Raw genomic sequence first — 21,501 nt, 5'->3', positions numbered from 1 at the left:
AAGAGCGTATGGCCGAACATTCCCCGAACGTTCGGCTAGCGCTGTGATTGGCCGAACGGGTCACGTGGTTCGGACCCGAACGCGCTCTGATTGGCCGAACTGTCACGTGGTTCGGGTAAATAAATACCCGAACCACGTCATATCTCCGCCATTTGTCTGTGGGTTTAGCTTTGGGTAGGCAGGCAGGGTAGTTCGCGCTCCAGCCACGCTAGCCAGGGTCCCCCCAGTCATTGTGTGTCGCTGCTGGGAACAGTAGTACACCGCTCGCTCAGCCACACTATATAGCATTGTGTTTACTGCCACTCTGTGTACCTCGCTCAGCCACACTATATAGCATTGTGTTTACTGCCACTCTGTGTCTGCTGGGAACAGTAGTACACTACTCGCTCAGCCACACTATATAGCATTGTGTTTACTGCCACTCTGTGTACCTCGCTCAGCCACACTATATAGCATTGTGTTTACTGCCACTCTGTGTCTGCTGGGAACAGTAGTACACTGCTCGCTCAGCCACACTATATAGCATTGTGTTTACTGCCACTCTGTGTACCTCGCTCAGCCACACTATATAGCATTGTGTTTACTGCCACTCTGTGTCTGCTGGGAACAGTAGTACACTGCTCGCTCAGCCACACTATATAGCATTGTGTTTACTGCCACTCTGTGTACCTCGCTCAGCCACACTATATAGCATTGTGTTTACTGCCACTCTGTGTCTGCTGGGAACAGTAGTACACTGCTCGCTCAGCCACACTATATAGCATTGTGTTTACTGCCACTCTGTGTACCTCGCTCAGCCACACTATATAGCATTGTGTTTACTGCCACTCTGTGTCTGCTGGGAACAGTAGTACACTGCTCGCTCAGCCACACTATATAGCATTGTGTTTACTGCCACTCTGTGTACCTCGCTCAGCCACACTATATAGCATTGTGTTTACTGCCACTCTGTGTCTCAAAAAGCGTGGCCTTCTCCTCCTGCGCCTCCTCCTGTTCCATCACGTGTGCTGCTGCTGCTGCTGCTGGGTTAGCGTTGCCGGTCCCTGTTTATTGAACCTTCCATCTTTATTACATTTATGACTGCATGGCGGCAAAAAGCATTGCTATACCCGCACGCTATTTGTCCTCATGCGAGGCCTGGGATGTTGTGTCTCAAAAAGCGTGGCCTTCTCCTCCTGCACCTCCTCCTGTTCCATCACGTGTGCTGCTGCTGCTGCTGGCCTGGGTTAGCGTTTCCGGTCCCTGTTTATTGAACCTCTCATCTTTATTACATTTATGACTGCATGGCGGCAAAAAGCATTGCTATATCCCCACGCTATTTGTCCTCATGCAAGGCCTGGGATGTTGTGTCTCAAAAAGCGTGGCCTTCTCCTCCTGCGCCTCCTCCTGTTCCATCACGTGTTCTGCTGCTTGTGCTGGGTTAGCGTTACCGGTCCCTTTTCCTGGAACCTCTTCTCTGTATTACATTTATGACTGCATGGCGACAAAAAGCATGTTACCTGTGCAAAGAAACATGACATTTTCCACATTTAAAAGACAGTTTTTCCTTTGAAACTTTACAATCAATTTTCTCAAAAACTATAAGCTCTTTTTCAAATATTTTTTTCCCTCTTGTACCCACTCCCAAGGTGCACATACCCTGCAAATTATATGTAGCATGTAAGGAAGCTTTACAAAGCACGAAAGTTCGGGTCCCCATTGACTTCCATTATGTTCGGAGTTCGGCGCGAACACCCGAACATCGCGGCGATGTTCGGCGAACGTTCGCGAACCCAAACATCTAGGTGTTCGCCCAACACTAGTCTCTACACAGACCTTTCTCAGCAAACACTGCAGAAATGCAGATCACTACTATCCTGACCCCACTCAGGAATAAGAAGTCGCTCTCTGTAGATAGTAGAAAGGGTCGCAACCCTCCACCAAGGGTGGATACAATATTATATAAAAGAGAACAGAGGCGCCAAAAGGATAAAAGGGGTTTTAAAGGAGCTTAAAAGCCAAAACTTGGTAATTAGAGGAGGCAGTGGTGGACTTACCCCCTCCAAGCAGACACAACACGACTGTACATTCAGTCTATTTATTAACGAACTCCAGATAAAGCAAAGCAACGCGTTTCACGGGTCAGCGCCCGCTTCCTCAGGCAATAGAAAAAGGAGTTACAGCTGCAAATGACAGAGATCAGAGGTTATATTGTTTCTGCTATAATACATCCTACATTTAAAACTTCAATCATTGAGTGACAAACATGTGCAAAATAATATAGTACATTGACAGTAAAGTTACAGTATTTTGTATTATAGAATTGTTATGTTGGTGGGCTGTGTTGGTGGGGGGGTTAAAGAATTTGGTAGAGAGAGAGAGAGAGAGAGAGAGAGAGAGGGAGGGGAGGGGGGGGGAGAACCACACAGGGGTGGGGGTTGGGGGAAATCTAGGGGGGGAGGGGGGGGGAGACCAAGGGAAGGGTGTGTGTCAGGAGGAGGGAGTAGGGGGGGGGAAGAGGGGGGAAAAAGAAAAGGAAGGGGTTTATCTATTGTGGCCATGGGACGTGCAAGTTACAGAGCAAGTAGCATCAGGGGTGACTGTAGGTCAAAGATAGTAAAAAGAGTGTGAATAGCAGCAAAACAAGCGAAACAGTGGCAGCAAAACTAACATACCACAGTATGGGGTTAGATAATATGGATGGCAGCAGTAAATACAAGATGTAAGTGGATAAACCCACCAGGACTTACCATCTAGCAAAACAAACGACACTCAGCGCCTCTGCAATGGCAGAGAGTGTCTGAGCATGCTAAATAGTGTGCAGGATGTGACATCAATTAGAGAGAGGAAGTGCATCATCAGTGGGCGGAGCCTGCAAGGACTTACCCTTTTAAAGAGGAGTCAGGCCGCCATCTTGGAAGAGGCATGCCTGGTCCTCAGTACTGATGGGCCGCCATCTTGGAGGTGGCCCAGATACACAGCAGTAACTTCAACATTTGCCAAAAAGATATATAAAAAAAGGGCATAATAAATAGCAGAGATTAACCAGGTCTTGATAAAAAAGCATATACATAAATATACATAAAGCATATAGCTTATAATATTAAAAGAACAAAGTAAAAGGTCTATGTCACATTTGTATTAAAAGAAAAGTGGTCTGATGTTGGTTGAAAATTCACTACTAAACTTATGGTAGATCCATGGTATGCTTAAAATTTTTGGGAACGTTGCTGGATGTGATTTGTATGGGGGGGTGGGGGGAAGGGGTTGTGGGGGGGAGTTTTTCCTGTTTTCAACATAGATTAACATATTCTTAATTTGATAAGTACAACAATCAAAGCAGCATATAGCCAACAGTATTAAAAGGTGTGGAATAAAACGTTAATGAAAAATAGGTATGACGTTTTGGTTAAAAAAACACTATTGTACTTATGGTAGATCAACGGTATGCTGAAGTGTCGTTAAAGTTACCAGATATGATTTTTGGGGAGGGGGGGGGGAGAGAAGAGAAAGGTAGAGGGTTTGGGGGAGTTTTTTTCTGTTTACAACATAGATTAGCAGGTGTGAAATAAAACGTTTATGAAAAATAGGTCTGAAGTTTGGTTAAAAAAACACACTATTGTACTTATGGTAGATCAACGGTAAGCTGGAGTATCATTAAAGTTGCCAGATATGATTTTCGGAGGGGGGGGGATGAAAAGGGGGGGGAGTGAAAAAAGGGTTGATGGGTGTTTTTAAGCAGAAATGTTTGTAACCAGTCGTTCAGACAAATTTTAAGAAATAACATTAACATAAACATAAAACTGGTACAACATAAAATTCTTATTTCAATCTGCATAAAAGTAAGGATAAAAAATCATAATACTATAAAATTATAAAAAGAGAGGACTAATTAAAAATCAACGGAACAAAAGGTATGCATCATATGAAATTAGAGAATTTAGTATATTTTTTCCAGGACCTCGTTCAGACCCCCTGGGACCAGTGTCCTCAGGGTCTGGATCCAGTACATTTTGAGCTTTTTCAATTTTTCGAATGCCGCTGGTTCGTTATCGCAGGTACTGTCGATAAGGGTGACGGAAAGTGTTTGGGGATTATTTTGGTGAGCTTGGTGAAAGTGCCGTGACACGCTGTGCATAGGGAATTTATTCAGAATGTTTCTTCTATGCTGGCCAATTCTGCTCCGGGCTTCCTGTGTGGTTCTATCCACATACTGAAGATGGCAGGGACATGAAATGACATAGATAACGAATCGGGACTGGCAGGACAGATGTTTTTTGATATTGTATTGGATGTTGGTAACGGTGGACGTAAAGGTGGTAACATTGGCTACAAAGGTGCAGGCTAGGCATCTGGAACGTTGGCAGGGTCGTGAACCAGGTGTCAAAGGAACTGAACTGTGTGTAAGTTCAGTCTTGGTGCAGCGAAGTTTACTGGGGGCTAGTAAATTGCGGAGACTGGGGGCTCTGCGATAGGTGATAAGTGGCTTGGTGGGGAGGAGGGGTCTCAAGAATGTGTCCTGGAGTAGAATTTCCCAACGCTTGTTCATAATTTTCCTGTTAGTTTGGTGTTCTCTACAATATTGAGTGATGAATCTGGGGGGTGGGTTATTGCTTTCTGCGGTTGATGGTTTGGGGTTGTGTGGTAGTTGTGCTTTATGACGTGCGTCCCGGATAAGTTTTTTGGGGTATTTCCGCGCGGAAAATTTCTTAGTGAGTATATCATATCGAACGTGGTAATCTTGGTTGTCTGTGCAGTTTCTGTAGATCCGTCTAAACTGGCAATATGGTGTATTCTGTGTCCAAGGTCGATAGTGGAAACTATTAAAGTGTATAAAATTGTTAGAATCAACGGATTTAAAATATGTTTTTGTTTGTAAACTGAAGGCCCGCTCTATTGGTATTAAGATATTGAATGAAGGATGGGATTCGTGAGATATCGCCTTTCCATATAAAAAATAAATTGTCAATATATCGTTTATACAGAATGATGTTGTTATGGAATGGGTGATTGATGTATAGTAATTGAAGTTCTATGAGGCCCATGGTGAGGTTTGCATAAGAGGGTGCAAAGGAACTGCCCATTGCAGTTCCACTGGTCTGGTGATAGTAATTATTGTTGAATGAGAATATATTATTGTTCAGAATGAATTCGGTACACTGTAGGATGAATTGTTGCTGTATTGAGGGCATGGATGGAAGAGTGTTTAGAAAGTGTTTTATTGCAGATAAACCAAATTGATGGGGGATATTGGTATAAAGTGAGGATATGTCGCAGGTAAGCCAGTGATAGTCAGAGGACCAGGTGATAGGGGATAGAAGCTGTATGAGATGTTGGGAATCTTTGAGGTAGGAAGGTAAGTTTATTACGAGGGGTTGTAGGTGTTTGTCAATGAACCGGGACAAATTGCTGGTCATGGAATCAATGCCTGCGATAATGGGTCGGCCGGGTGGTTTATGTAAGTCTTTATGTATTTTTGGTAAGTAGTAGAAGAATGGTGTTTTGGGATGATGATTGACAATATAATTACGTTCATTTTTGGTAATAATGTTTGAGAGTAAAGCTTGGTTGATGAAAGTCTTGAGGATCTTATTGAGGGGTATGGTTGGGTCTGAGGTAAGTTTGTTGTAGTGGTCAGGGTTGTCTAGAAGTCGATTAGCTTCTTCCAGATAGGCAAGTCTGTTGAGGATGTCTATACCCCCACCTTTATCGGCGGGTTTGATAACCAGATCGGGGTTTTTGAGGAGTGACTTAAGGACAATTTTCTCATGATGGGTGAGATTATCTTTGATCATGGGGGTGTGGGTCTGAAGAGTGAGGAGGTCATCTAGAACTAATGCATAGAATGTTTCAATGAAATGGCCTTTGGATGCTGTGGGATAGAATCTGGATTTGCCCTTAAGTTGGGTAGTAATGCATTTTTCTAATTGAATTTCATTGGGGTTGACCCTGGTGAGTGGGATATTGTCGTTCTGTGTAATGATGAGGGGAACCGAGGTAGACAGTGTGGGATTCTTTTTAATGGCGAAGTGTCTCTTTAATGTACTTTTTCTGATGTAAGCATTCAGGTCTGTAAAGAGATTGAACATATTAGCAGCGTTAATGGGGCAGAATGAAAGTCCTTTTTCCAATAGTGTGTTTTCATGTGTGGTGAGGATATGGCTAGACAGGTTAAAGATACATTTTATAGGTGGGTCATTGGGTGTGATGGTGGTAGCTGGCTTCTTCTTTTTACCTTTACCCCTAGAGCCCCTCTTTCTGGTTTTGGGCTGATTGGGGGTTGTAGGTATTATTCGGGGAGGTGGGTTCTGTTCAGTGCTGTGCATGGGTGAAAACAGGGGCTGATTGTCCCTTGTTTGATAAGGGACAGAGGGAGTTCTAAAAAAGAATTGGAGGTGCTATAAAAAAGGGAATTACAATTTACGGAGGAGACTTTAACTTATGTATATCCAATGATTGGGACTCCTCTAAATTTCAACGTAGGAGGTCACCTTCACTACAGAAACTCCTAGTAAGCGAAAATGTATATGACCCTGGGAGGGCCTTACATGGATCTGAGAAGATTAGAAGCGCTCAATGGCTGAAATTAAGGAAAATCACTTCAAACAGTCACCATCCAGTGGTTTAAACTGTGTCCAACTGAATGTCCCAGGACTCTAGAAGATTTCTTCAGTCATCAGCTGACATGTCATAAAAAAGAAACAGAAAAGGGAAGGAATGGGTTTTAGGGCTGGTTCACACGGGCGTCTGCTGAGCTTTTGCTTGGCATTGCGTTCAAACGCCAGCATTTAAACGCCAGCGTTTAAAAGCTAGCTTTTGAAAGCTTTTGAAAAGCGTTCAAGGCTAGCAGTTCTGGTCTCTGCTATTGTTTCCTCGCGTTTACTGCCTCTGAAAGCAGCATGTTGCTTTTGAGACTAGACGCAACGCTGGGATCTACTGCCAGGCTTTCATGAAAGCCTGCAAAAGCCAGCTCTAAACGCTCCCATTCACTTGCATGGGATGGCAGTAGATCCCAAAAAACGCTGCGTCTGAAACGCTGCGTTAAACGCCACAAAAACGCCCGTCTGAACCAGCCCTTACGAAGGCTTGTGTGGTAGTACTGTTTGCGAAGTGTGCATTAGTATTGTTCATTAGATATAGGTATATGGTGCTCAATTGCCTGCAAACTTTATTCTGTATGTTCCTAGTTTTAATCTATATAGAAGGGTGAGCGCTGAGACACAGGTAATATCAGGCGGGGTTAAGAAGGGGGGAGGGTTTGGCTAAGGGAATATATGAGCCGGTGCTGCTGGAGTGACGTGAGCCCCTGATGAGTCATTTTCATGACGAAATGCATAGGGCAGAGCTACGTCACATGACCAGCACAATCAGGAAGTCGCAAGAAGGGAAGGTCTGAGGCAGCGTGTGTGTGAGCGGCTACCCGGGACTGCATCCGCATATGTGTTTACATGCCTGTTAACCACCTACGCTTGTGAGTTTGATACTTTTTTTATCCGTATTCTATTAAATGATTTTACACTATGGTGCTATTTTGAGTCCTAGAATCTGGTCCTGTTGGTCTGATCCTTGCCTTGCCCCCCGCTCATGCCGTATATCCTTACCTCCGGATCTGTTGGAGGTTGATTGGGTGAGTGCGGGCACATAGGGGGGAGTGTGTCCAAGCACAGTGGTGTGTTCACTCTGGAGTGGTGACGGGCAACGCTTGTGCTAATTGGATTACGCTATGTGTCCCTTTTCTGTTTCTTTTTTATGACATGTCGGCTGATGACTAAAGAAATCTTCTAGAGTCCTGGGACATTCAGTTGGACACAGTTTAAACCACTGGATGGTGACTGTTTGAAGTGATTTTCCTTAATTTCAGCCATTGAGCGCTTCTAATCTTCTAAAAGTGACATTTGGTGACAATCTACAGTATTGTTTTTTAGTGCGCTCCATGTTTATGTTATTGTTCCTTAAGCGCAGCTTTACTTAAAGGGATACTGTAGGGGTCGGGGGAAAATGAGCTGAACTTACCCGGGGCTTCTAATGGTCCCCCACAGACATCCTGTGCCCGCGCAGCCGCTCACCGATGCTCCGGCCTTGCCTCCGGTTCACTTCTGGAATTTCTGCCTTTAAAGTCAGAAAACCACTGCGCCTGCGTTGCCGTGTCCTCGATCCCGCTGATGTCATCAAAAGCGCACAGCGCAGGCCCAGTATGGTCTGTGTCTGCGCAGTACACTCCTGGTGACATCAGCAGGAGCGAGGACACGGCAACGCAGGCGCAGTGGTTTTCTGACTTTAAAGTCAGAAATTCCAGAAGTGATCCGGAGGCGGGGCCGGAGCATTGGGGAGTGGCTGCGCCAACACAGCATGTCTGTGGGGGACCATTAGAGGTAAGTTCAGCTCATTTTCCCCGACCCCCCTACAGTATCCCTTTAAAATATGGATCTGAGAAGGACTACACCTTTCATTCTAAAGTCCACAATTCCTACGTACGGATTGACTTTTTCCTTACAGATGGAATCACCCTACAAAATATCAAAAAAGCAACTATAGGTAACATTATCTGGTCGGACCACTCTCCTATCCACGTATCCTTGATTACAGGAGTGGTTGTTCCTTGCCAAAGAACGTGGGAACTCAATAACTCCCTCCTTCGCGGAGAGAACAACCAAAAATACATAAAAGAGCAAAGCGATATCTTTTTCCAATGCAATTTGAGTTCTGAAACCAGCAGTTCGTCATTATGGTGTACATATAAAGCTTATCTGCAGGGAATTTTCATAAAAATGGGTGCTAGATATAACAAGAAATACCAGTCAGAAGTATCTGATTTTTTAAAAAAGATCTCCGAACTAGAATCAATACATAAAAAATCCCTATCCCAGGTCCAAGAACAAGAACTTTTTACCCTCTGCCATAAACTAAGGTTGTTATTACTCCATCAGTATGAACATAATCAAAAAGCTAAACTCCTGTACTACTCACAAAATAACAAGGGCAAGTTCATTCCTTGCTAAGAAAATAAAGGGAAGATATATCAAAATCTAAGATACAATGTTTAACCAACCCTAAAACGGGTTTTAAAACTACTAACCCTAAAGAAATAGCAGATTTATTTAGTGAATATTATCAGGACCTTTACAACTTACAATCAGACCCAACACTCCCCAACCTTCTCAACGCAATATAGAAGAATTTTTATCTACGTTAAAATGACCATCACTATCTCGTTCCCAATTAATGTTCATTAAAATCAAGATATAACCCCCCAGGAAATTTCTGACATTATTAAAACAGTTCCATCTGGTAAAGCACCTGGACCAGATGGTTACTCAAATGAATTCTATAAATGCTTTCAGCATAACATAGTACCTCTTCTTTCTCAAGTTTTTAACGAATTTAAAACATCTGGTGTTATACCCAAAGAATTTCTCCATGCAACGATTAGCGTACTGCCTAAATCTGGGAAAGACACCTCTACTCCCGCTGGTTTCAGACCCATATCCTTACTCAACACAGATTTGAAATTATACTCTAAGTTATTGGCGAAACGTATGCTAGATATTCTCCCTTGCCTAGTGCACATAGATCAAGTAGGATTTGTGAAAGGTAGAGTGGCTGGAGATGGCACGAGAAGGATATTTAACTTACTGGACCACCTTGATTCCTGTCGAACGCCTTCTCTGCTCCTCACTTTGGATGCTGAGAAGGCGTTTGACAAGGTTCACTGGGACTTCCTGAGACAAACATTATACAAATTTGGATTCGAGGGGATATAGCAAAAGTGATTATGGCATTATATATCTGCCCGTCTGCAAAGGTCAATGCTGCAGGTTTCCTATCAAAACATTTTCCATTTTGAATGGTACCCGTCAAGGTTGTGCACTTTCTCCTCTCATATTTATCTTAATAATGGAAACTCTTGCACAATTCATCAGATCCAATGATAAAATACGAGGAGTAGATATTGGCCCCATTAGTCACAAGATCGGCCTTTTTGCCGATGATGTGATATTATCACTTGTTGACCCATTGAATTCTTTGGAACATGTTTCCCTTGCACTTCAGACCTTTGCAGAGGATTCTTATTATAAAGTAAATCAATCTAAATCCATAATGTTGGTGATCCACATACCACAAAAATTGAAGTAAAAGATTTCATCTAAATTCCCCTTCCCTTGGGCAAAGAAAACCATATCATATTTAGGCATCCAAGTATCTAACTCCCCTGCAGATTTATATAAAACTAATTTCATCCCATTACTTTCTGCTCTGAAACAAGAAACTACTTCATTAGCTAAACACATAGTCTCTTGGGCGGGACGCTTAAGTGTCTTTAAAATGTTTACCTTACCCAAAATATTATATTATTTTAGATAAATTCCTTGCATGCTAAGACAATCCTTTTTTACCAACGCTAGGTGCATAATATCTAAATATTTATGGATGGGTAAAAAACCTAGAGTAGCATTTTCTGTTCTCACCACTCTTAAAAAAGATGGGGGAATGGGAGTACCCAATTTAGAGGCTGAGGCATATCACTCGGCAGCTATTCTTGATAATCTGCGTTTTTGGTGGGCAAATAGATCTGATAAACATTGGGTCCAAATTGAACGATACAAATCTCAACAATCACTCAAGTCCTTTCTTATAAGACATATACATATCACTACCCCTAAATCATCTAACTTGGTTATACAAACACCCCTTAACAAATGGCAGAAATATTTCTCTTATGAATTTAATAACCCAGCAGATTCTCCTTTGCAGATAGACTTAGATTCAATCGCTTCTCTGATAGGTGATATATCATTTGCGCAATGGGAAAGTAGAGGGTTACACCTTTTAAATGATATTTGGGATGGCACAAGTTTACAACCCTTCCCAGATATACAAAGTAAATTCCAGCTACCGAACAATAAAATCTTTACTTATTTGAGATTAAAACATTGCATTATCTCTAACAAACCTTACATACCACACATCCCATCTCAGATATACAAATTATTGAACAGTAAACCCCCTATTACAGGAGGGATGTCTATGTGGTATCACTACATTATGGAAAGTAGGGATAATCCTTTAATAAAATATATAAAAGTGTGGGAATACGACCTAGATTCCAAAATAACACTCCAACAGGTACAAGCAGCCTTCCATTCAGCTTCGAAACTATCTAAATGCATCACGCATTGGGAACTGTTACATAAAGTTTTATTGAAATGGTATATAACACCGAGGAAATTGGCCTCATTTGACACTACCCAATCCCATCTTTGTTGGCGCAATTGTGGCAAAACAGGAACGTTACTTCATATATTCTGGGAGTGTCCTAATAAATGTCCCTTCTGGCAGAGGTGGCCTTTGGGGGTGGCAAGTGGGGCGATCGCCCCAGGCCCCGCACATGAAGAGGGCCCGCATGTCATACCCGCCATACCATGCTCATTTTGGTGGTGGTGAAGGAAAGGACTACAGAAGTCTAGCGGTTTGTGTTCTGAGCAGTGTGTCATTTACAAATACTCAGATTTTCCTATTTTGTTTTACACACCTTATATTTTACACCCCCCCCCCCCCCCCCCTTTTATTGCTTAGGTTTTCGTCTTCAGCATGCTTTACTGTACTATGCCCTTTGCATTTTTGTAATGATTTTCTGCACTGACATGAAGCTTGCCAAATGTCAGATTAAGGTAACGTGCAAGAGCCTCAGCCTGAGGGCCCCAGGGGCATTTAGGTCAGTCAAGCATGGACTGGAGTTAGAGGGGGCTCAGGCTGGAGCTTCCAGACTGGCTGGGGATTGGTGCTAGGTTTCATGGGGAGCTAGGGACAGGTACAGTTTGATTACATTACGTATTGGAATTGTTCCTGTATTGGTTGGCTTAGGGGCCTTTAATAAGTTTTTAACCTCCTTGCCGGTCTAATTCCCCCGGCAAGGAGGAAGCGCAGCACTTTTTTTTTTTTTTTAAATCATTTAGCGAGCCCAGGGCTCGCTACATGATAGCCGCTGTGCAGCGGCAGCTCTGCAGCCACTCCGATCGCTTCCGGCGATCGGAGTAAGCAGGAAATCCCGTTCAGAACGGGATTTCCTGCTGGGCTTCCCCAGTCGCCATGGCGATGGGGCGGGATAACGTCACCGACGTCATCGACGTTGGGACGTCATAGGGAATCCCGATCCACCCCTCAGCGCTACCTGGCCCTGATTGGCCAGGCTGCGCAGGGGTCGGGGGGTGCGGTTTGGTGCGGCGGATTGCGGCAGATCGGCGGCGAGCGGCGGCGATCGGAAGTTACAAGCAGCTAGCAAAGTGCTAGCTGCTTGTAACAAAAAAAATTATGCAAATCGGCCCAGCGAGGCCTGAGAAATCCTCCTGCGCAGGTTACCCCGAGCTGAGCTCGGGATAACCGGCAAGGAGGTTAAACAATAAGGTATACTGCTTTAGAGGTGGACAAGCCTGTGACTGTGGTGGTATGGTACTGTACATGGCCTTCACCTATGCCTCTAGGCCCCGCATATGACACTCGCCCCAGGCCCCACGTACTCTAAGGCCGGCTCTGGACAGGAGTTCAGTCAATGATCCATACCCTTACATCAGTATCAAAGCCTATTTCCCCATTAATAGCCCTACTCAACATAGGAATGGATGATATTCCTTCCAACCATAGACCTATAATTTTCCATTTACTAGCTGTAGGCCTGCAGCCAGAGCTTTGATAACACAAAATTGGAAACTCAGTAATAGACCTTCTGTATCACAACTTAAATTTTTGTTTGAAAGTAACCTACCCATAGAAAATTAAAGTAAAATTAGATCTTGCAATCAAAGCCCCACCGCTATATCATATCTACTTCCCCACTGGCCAGACGGGAATAACTAGGTAAAACAAGGTGCCCAGTCTATTCAAGAATAATAGGATTAAAAAATATTTTCTACCCCTAGGTACATCCTACCTCTTTCTTTAATGGAAAAACACATCCATAATTTTACTTATTTCTTTACAACAATGACCAAAGACTAGCAGAGTAAAGAAGTAAACTTGGAGTATTTCATGAGAGATATGTAGTTTAGTTTATGTAAGCAGTTGAAGGTACAAGGTTAGTACCTTTTAGTGATAAGGATTAACCTTCCTGGTGGTAAGCCCAAGCTAAGCTTGGGCTATGCCATGCAGGAGGATTTCTCAGGCCCTGGTGGGGCGATTCGCCCCATTTAAAGTGCTGAAGGCGCAGGTAGCACTTTGCTAGCCGCGCGTTCAGCTTGATCGCCGCCGCTCTGCGGCAATCGCCCGCACGCAGCGGCGTAAGGGGGCCCTCCTCGCCAGAGCCCTGCGCTGCTCGGACCAATGACTTTCGGGCAGCGCTAAGGGCTGGATCAGAGATGTCTGACATCAGGATGTCGGCTGACGTCCATGACGTCATTCCGATCGTCGCCATGGTGACAGGAAAAGCCAAACAGGGGAACGCGTTATATACGCTTTCCCCTGTTTTCTATTGATGCCAGCGACGATCGAACTAGAAGGACACATGCGCCCTCTAGTGTTGTTTCATGTAGCTAGGTAGCTTTACATGAAACAAAAAAAATTTAAAAGAATGTATTTCTGCCTATTTGGCAGAATTAATTAACCACCAGGAGGGTTAAAGGATATCCCAATGTAAATACACAACATATGACTTAATTAATATAAGTTTAACAAAGGTACTAGTTTTGAGCAAGTATGTTGGCAAGGCCATGAAGCTATGTTGATGATATGGTACTGTTAAACTTGTTGTTGAACTACTAAATATTGATCCCTGGCTTGTACGCTGGTACAAGATACGAGGAATCAATATAGATTTGTGTATGAACAAGCTGTTGTATTCTAGCAAGATCTTTATGTTGGGATGGAATATCTTTTTATCTGTGATTATCATTGTTATTATCAAAAATGTTCAATAAAAATGAAAAGTAAAAAAATTGTTATTTACCGATATTGCTAATAATATTGTTATTTAATGTGGTGGCTAAATTAGCGACCTTTTCAAATGTATGCCCTATTATAAACAGATCAACTAGTACAAATCAATAAAGAACAATAATCCACTACTTTGATTCACAAAGATTCAATCTAATTTACCTGGCATGATGATCAAGATCAAGAAAAAGATCTTTTAGACTCTTCAAATGGATAATTTCAAGTAAAACATCTTCTTTTTATTTGCTCCAGTTTGATCTATTTCATTGAACATTTGCAATGATCATTCCTTTCCATAGCTTCAATTATGGAAACCAAAAGATTTTGGTCTATAAGATGAATGACATTTGTCATCAATATTTTAAAGCTGTGTCCTGATCAATAATGCAAAGTGAATGCATTATTAATGTTGACCCCATAGGATATTTTGCACCCCTCTCACCAAGTATCATTTGAGTAAATAGCAGTCCTTTTATATCTCAGGTCTCAATGGAGAACTTCACATAAAAGAAACAAGATGTTCCAGAACAAAAAGGAAGACATTATTAGAAAACTTTGCAAATGCAACTGTAGTGTGAAATGCACATTTAGTTAAACTCTATACCTGCAACGTAAATGTGTTTGGGTGTCTTGACACCTTAAAAAGAAAGCACAGAGACAACGTGAGCCCAAATAGCGCCGGAAGGCAACGGACCACTTAGAGCAGTTGGAGAAATACAGTACGACTCCACTCGGGTATCCAATCTAGGTTGGATGCAGTCGATCTCTAGGTAAAAATAGATCACCTTCACTGTGGTTAAAACTGAATGAGGAAAAAATGAACCCCTCTGTCTAGGGAGGGTGGAGGGTGTATATAAGCACCCAGAGGCATATAAAACAAAGTTAAGAACAGATAAAAGGAAAAAAGGAGGTGGCTTACCTCAAAAACATCAATTTCATAGAGTCATTAAATTTAATAAGCACAGGAAATTCACTTCCTTAGGCCAATAACAGTGCCAAGGGTTCAGAAAGCCAAAGTAATGAGCGTCTCCCCTTTTTTCTTTTATCTGTTTTTAACTTTCTTTTATATACCTCTGGGTGCCTCTTACCCTTACATAATCTACACCAAATTTGCCCAACACTATATAGCATCTATGAGGTTGACCAAGGAAGGGTGACCATCTTGTTAGGAGAGCCTAACTTTAAGATTTGCACATAGAATAAGAGAACCCTGACAGTTAGCGCCTACACTAAAAGAAGGCTGTTGCTAAGATAAGAGTTATTTTACTGAAAGAGTACCTGAATTATAAATTACAGTTTGTTTTAGATCTAATAAGTTGCCAAGATTTATTAAATCACTTATAATAATGTATGATTTTCTTACCCCCAGGGTCTGTATTCCACATATGATCTTGAAATCCCTGCCCCTTTTTGAAATCGGGCCCTCGTGATTTTTTATGGTACCATCGGGGTTATTCTAAGGGAAAGGCTAAGGATAATGTCAAGTTATTTAAGTGGGTTAATGTTAGCATCATGACTATTTGAAGTAGGGGTTAAGTTTAGAATCAAAGCTATTTTCTAATAACAGTTAAGGTCCTTACAGGGTTCTATCCAGTCAGGAGAGACCAGGGGAGATGTAACATGCATGCAGCAATAAGACGTCCTGTCATATTTTGCTATGGGATCACATAATTAGGAGTCATATCCCTGAGAGTGTCCCATTACGGTGTAACTCATTTTTGTTTTCTAATTTTAGCCACAGTGCTTACTGTGACAATAGGTGATGCCTGTACAAAAAAAGAGGAGCATAAACACTACGTAACATTTACAAGTATAGTCCTCAGCACGGTATCACACTGCAGAAGCAATATTTTCACCAAAATTAAAAAAAAGGTTTTATTCCCGTTGTAAAAATAGTTTTATTTAAAGCACCAGCTGGTTTTTAGTAACAGAATTAAAAAGTAACTGAGAAAAGTGAAATGTATTTGCATAAAGGAACAACAATAATAAACATCACTAAACTGTCCAAGTTTTTAAGGTTACTATAGCACAAATAAATGGGACACTTTGTTGAATGGGTGACGGAAAGGACATAAGGGCAGCAATGTTGAAAAACATGAAAAACAATCCACATGTGCTTACAAAACTGTATTCATAGTTTTGGAGTACAAATATCATCCTATACAATAAAATCCCTGTGTCGCTGCATCCAGCTGTCCCTGTGTCCCTGTTTTTGCTACTGCGCATGTGCGCAGTAACGGACAGCTGGACGGGACCAGGGAGCGTTTTTTAACCGGGCTTGGGTCTACTAGTTAGCCATAAAGTGTCTCAGTCGACTGTATTCAAGTTGACGATTACAATAATATAGTGCTATCTGTAAACGTGGGCACTAGGATCATCCAAACATATACTGTATATTCAAAAAATGGGCAATGTAGTGTGCAATGAAACAAACTTACCTCAGGTAGGAGGAAATAATAATTGGACACAGAAAAGGATGACATGTTCTTTTGGACCTACCCGCTCCCTCAGGTGTACTGTACAGTGTCTTATGCAGCTGCACGCACGCACAGACTGGGAGCACCTATAGGGGAGAAAAAAGGCATGATTAGCTAGCTATTCCTATATGTAAATGTAACCACTAGTGTAAATCCTACATCATCTAACACTACCCGGCACTTCTTGATGTAATTCAGGTGCCAAGCAGTACCCAAATTACCTGCTTCAAAAAATTGGTAAGTCATAGAAAGATGTGGAGGTCAACCACCATCGGAAAGGGCTATATTGTTTATTTCATTTTGGATACCTAAATATAAATCCTTTGTATAAAATGACCATTGATTAAGCATTTGCTTTTTTTTTTTACCACAATACCATGTGTGTCTCTTACATGTCATTTTGGGTTTCTAATTATCCTTGTCAATCTTTTTGTTCTCGGAAACGGTTAGCATTGTTTGCTATAATGCTGCTTGCCTGCAGGGGAAGCTTTCAATTTGCATCAAAATGAGATCAATAACGAGTGTCAGTTCCACTTAGAGATACATCTGTACTCACAAAGCTGCAATTGCTTTAATTAATGTATAGGTTGACTTTAAACAACTTCTGCCTCATTACAGTGTACGATTTCCTACATTTAATGCATTCTGCCATTGGCAGCAGTTTCCATTTATGTCTCATGTATAAATAGTTCTGGATTTCTACAGGTTTCTTGATATGGTAGGGAAAAAAAATTACAACACATGTATTTGATTTTAAAATATAATACAAATGCACTTGTAGGAGGTGTGAAAAATATTTTTATTTCACCTTTTTTCTTAATATAATAAATATAGTTCATCTCATCTTTTCCAGCAGATGTTTTTGATGGTAATAAATATAGGCCCATTAATATTTGAAATCAGGCCATTTTGTATATTGATGATTATGGCTTGTGGCTTAGCTACAGTATAATTTGGACCAGAGCCTTTGGATTTTTTTATTTTTGTTATTGGCTTAAGGGGCCCATACACTTAGCTGATTTTTGGCCGATCGATCGCAAATTGATTGACCAATCAATCGATATTGGGCCGATTTTGAGAGGTGCCGAGCTCGCTGATATAATACAGATGCTGTGACTCCTACTGTATTTTGCCTGAGGAAGCGGGATGTATTGCCCGTGAAACGCGTCGCATTGTTTTTTGGAGTTCCAAATAAATCGTTGACTGTCTGAATCGCAGTCCTTGCCTGTGTCTGTTTGGAGGGGGTAAGACCACTGCTGCCTCCTCTGTTTAACCAGTTGGTTTTTTAAGTTCATCTAATTACCGTTTATTCTTTTGGCGCCTCTGTATCTTGTACACAGTTTAAAGGAAACCTTAAGTCACAATAAAAAAGCCAGTTATACTTACCTGGGGCTTCTACCGGCCCCCTGCAGTCGTCCTGTGCCCCCACCGGTACTCTAGGATCCTCGGGTCTGACACCGTTGCTCAGTTTCGCTTTAGCCGACTAAACCTGTCGCTGACCACTGCGCCTGCTCAGCCCTGGCAAAATTGAAACTTAGCCACGGCGGGGGACCGGATGATCCTAGAGTACCATTGCGGGTACAGGGTGACTGTGGGGGGCTGGTAGACACCCCAGGTAAGTAAAACTGGCTTTTTTATGTGGCTTAAAGAGGAACTCCAGCCTAAACAAACATACTGTCATTAGGTTACATTAGTTATGTTAATTAAAATAGATAGGTAATATAATCTCTTACCCACCCTGTTTTAAAAGGACAGGCAAATGTTTGATTTCATGATGGCAGCCATCTTTTTGGTTGAAAGGAGGTGACAGGGAGCATGAGACACAGTTCCAACTGTCCTGTGTGCTGATCACCCTTCCCAGTTGCTAGGCAATGTGAATAACAACATAGGAAATCCCATCCTGCTTTGCACAGCATCAGGGAAAAACCGCCCGGCAGTTTTCTTTGATGGGTGGAGCTTAGCTAAAAATGCAGCTAAAAATGATGCTTTGGTAAGAAAAACAAAGTTCTGATGCTGTGAAACTGTTAAAGAAACACCAAGCCTTTTCAGTTCTGCCGAGTAGATTTTTAGTCCGGAGGTTCACTTTAAGTTTCCCTTTAAATGTGGGCATTATTTCACAAAAATATAGAGTTTGCATTCATATGTTCGCAAATGCCATTCACTAAGTGTTTTTGAAAATTAAGAAAACCCAGAGTATGCCTAACAAGGAGATGGTCTAATATACAGTATATAGTGCATTGTACTCTGGAACAAATGAACATCTTATATGTATTTATTATTATTATTATTTTTTTATATTTATAATGTATTTATTGCAATAATGGTCTTCTAAGAATATTCACATGTGAATCTACATGGTGTTCTGTTCAGAGGGTATTTTTTACATGTCATATGTCTGCTTTCTCTGGTGCCCAGCAATGACAGCTGAGTCAGGGAGTCTGTGATTTATCAAATGGCAACACAACCCCATCTAAGAAAAGGTCTGCCCTGTTCCCGCCTCTGAGATTTCCCCCTACAACACATGAGTTGGGGGCTGAACTTCTGGTCCAAGGGGCAGATAATGTGGCATGTGAGTGGGCACTTACCACAAAACACTGATCTCATCTGTAGTTGGCAACTCCTCTGGCTAAAAGCAGTTGGGAAGCTGTGCCTGCAAGCTTAGTATGTCATGTATCTTTTGTGGCTCACACACCTTAAGCACTGTACAGCTACTGTCATCATGATGAATATTACAAATTTCTGCTTTTCTGCTTTTCCGAATGATGTCACAAGCTTCACGAACAAACACTTACCTCCCTCTCTGGATACCAGTGATGCATTAAAACCCACAGTTAAGATCTTGTTGAATACAATAAGAACTAGGTAAGGAACTTTCTATATTTTTATAGTAGGTGTCTGAGGGTTTTTATTAAATACTAAAAACATGGTTTAATGTGGTGGTTTTGAGGGATAGTGTATGAGGTTTGAATGCAATGTGCTAATATTTCTTTCCATGCCAGGGTCTGCTTTGTTTATGGTAAACCTGGCTTTCAGTTGGAGAGTTGGCAGATTACATCTCCTTAATAGACTTCACCTCACTAGTCTAAATGGATGTATTTGTGTTCCTAACAGCTCAGCTTGCCCACTCGAGATCGGTTTGGGTTTTGGCAGTGTTTGAGGTGGAAAGTTGTGAGGCTTTTTTAAGCTTATGTCAGAATGTCTCCAGAGGCAAAAGCTGTACGGCGTAATAAGCAGGACTGAAATACATAAAAATTAGCACAAAAAAAATGCCAGCGAATTACTGATTATTTTATGATTATTTCAGTGCATCAACTGGAGAACTGACCATGCATTGTCTAAATAATAACTATGATATGAGCCATTTTCAAGGAACTTGTAGCTGATGACACTGAAGCAGAGGAATGACACACAGATTCTCAGAGAGCCTGTGGAGTCTGCACATATGCAGGAGTTATCTAACCTGCATTCCATCATGTACTCCTGAAACAAGAACCTTAGCATGGCGTATTAAACAATTTTCATGCAGCTCTCTTTTCAAGTTTAAGGGAAGCAACTCCTTTTTCTTGTCTCTGTGTTTAGGATAGACGTTAAAGTACGAGCTAAAGAAGTGTAATTTATTTCCTGGACGTAGTCATGAAGCCAGTTGACTATTAGAGGAAACTGGAGGAAAAGACAGCTAAGTTGTGTTTGGTAGAAACTGGTATATCTCTAAAGCAGTTGCAGAAAATAAACTGTCTAGTTTCTGTGGACTCACTGTCTTTTACTTTTCACCATTACAGGAAATGATCTACAAGTATATGTTAATCATAAGAGGTTGTGCAGTTTAGTGGCATTGGTCCATTGAGCTGAAAAATAAAAATATGTCATCTTGCTTTATCACAAACTCTAGCTAAAAACAAAGAAAGGCAAAAAAAGATAATCAACTCTTTTTTATCAAGCAACATCAAATGTTTTTGGGGGGAGAGGGCCTCTTTTTTATAATAACTACAGTACCTTACAACCATCACTTTTGCACTCAGCACTTTATCCAGGGTTCCCCCTGGTGAAGCCCTTCTGGGGTGAAACATGTAGGGAACTTTAATGGTATTTTAGTTACTCAGGCTGTGAGGGCCACCAGGGAAAGGATGTGACCATTGTGGGCCCCATAAAAGGTTTTCAGGGGGGGAGGCATGATTTGTATTTATGCCACTTATCTGAATCACATTAATAAATGACCTTACAGATCAAAAAAGTATTTATGTGCAGAGCTTGAGTTAGATAACATACAGCCCTTGGGCACTTTATCGGGAACTATACTACATGACCTCTCATTTCCCTCAAGCCACTCTCAGTTCTTTATGACTTGAATTCTGTAATGGTTTAGGAAATTCATGCTGAAAATAACTGCATGCAATATCAGCAGATTCATGCTACAAATCTCCTGTTTTACCACATCCCAAACTACCACTAGCCTGGACTGCAGAAACGTGGCAGGTTGGGGACTATGGGTCTATGGGTGTATGCTATTAATGGTAACCTCATCTGGTCAGTTTGAGTGAGTCTGAGATCCCTGCAGCATCACCTTCCTGTTCCTGGGTGACAGGAGTGAAACCCCCAAATGTATCTAAGTGTTGTGCCTTCTGAGATGATTTTCTGTTCCCCACAGTTGTTGTGTGGAGTGGTTATCTGAGCTATTGAGGCTTGAAAGTAAATATTTCTGCCTATCTGACCTCATGTCCATAAGAATCCCAGGAGATGAAAAGTTGCAGAAATGCTCATACCAGTGAGATGCAAAAGTTTGGACAACCTAGTTAATCGTCATGATTTTCTTGTATAAATCGTTGGTTGTTATGATAAAAAATGTCAGTTAAATATATCATATAGGAGACACACACAGTGATATTTGAGAAGTAAAATTAAGTTTATTGGATTTACAGAAAGTGTGCAATAAATAAACAAAATTAGGCAGGTACATACATTTGGGCACCACAAAAAAAGAAATGAAATCAATATTTAGTAGATCCTCCTTTTGCAGAAATTACAGCCTCTAAACACTTCCTGTAGGTTCCAATGAGAGTTTGGATTCTGGTTGAAGGTATTTTGGACCATTCCTCTTTACAAAACATCTCTAGTTCATTCAGGT

General features: G+C 41.7%; 1 long non-coding RNA gene across 1 annotated transcript in view; it reads right to left on the bottom strand.

Annotated features, from left to right (window-relative positions):
* The window catches only part of LOC137547198 (uncharacterized), a 133,396-nt gene that overhangs the window by 85,501 nt on the left and 26,394 nt on the right, over window positions 1-21,501 (bottom strand). The window contains exon 2 of the long non-coding RNA XR_011026514.1: window positions 16,341-16,465. This is a non-coding gene — a long non-coding RNA (uncharacterized lncRNA). The remainder of the gene's footprint in view (window positions 1-16,340; window positions 16,466-21,501) is intronic.

The sequence above is a fragment of the Hyperolius riggenbachi genome, chromosome 1 (genome assembly GCF_040937935.1).
Source record: "Hyperolius riggenbachi isolate aHypRig1 chromosome 1, aHypRig1.pri, whole genome shotgun sequence".
Taxonomy (NCBI): domain Eukaryota; kingdom Metazoa; phylum Chordata; class Amphibia; order Anura; family Hyperoliidae; genus Hyperolius; species Hyperolius riggenbachi.
This window is presented reverse-complemented; position numbering and strand designations above follow the sequence as displayed.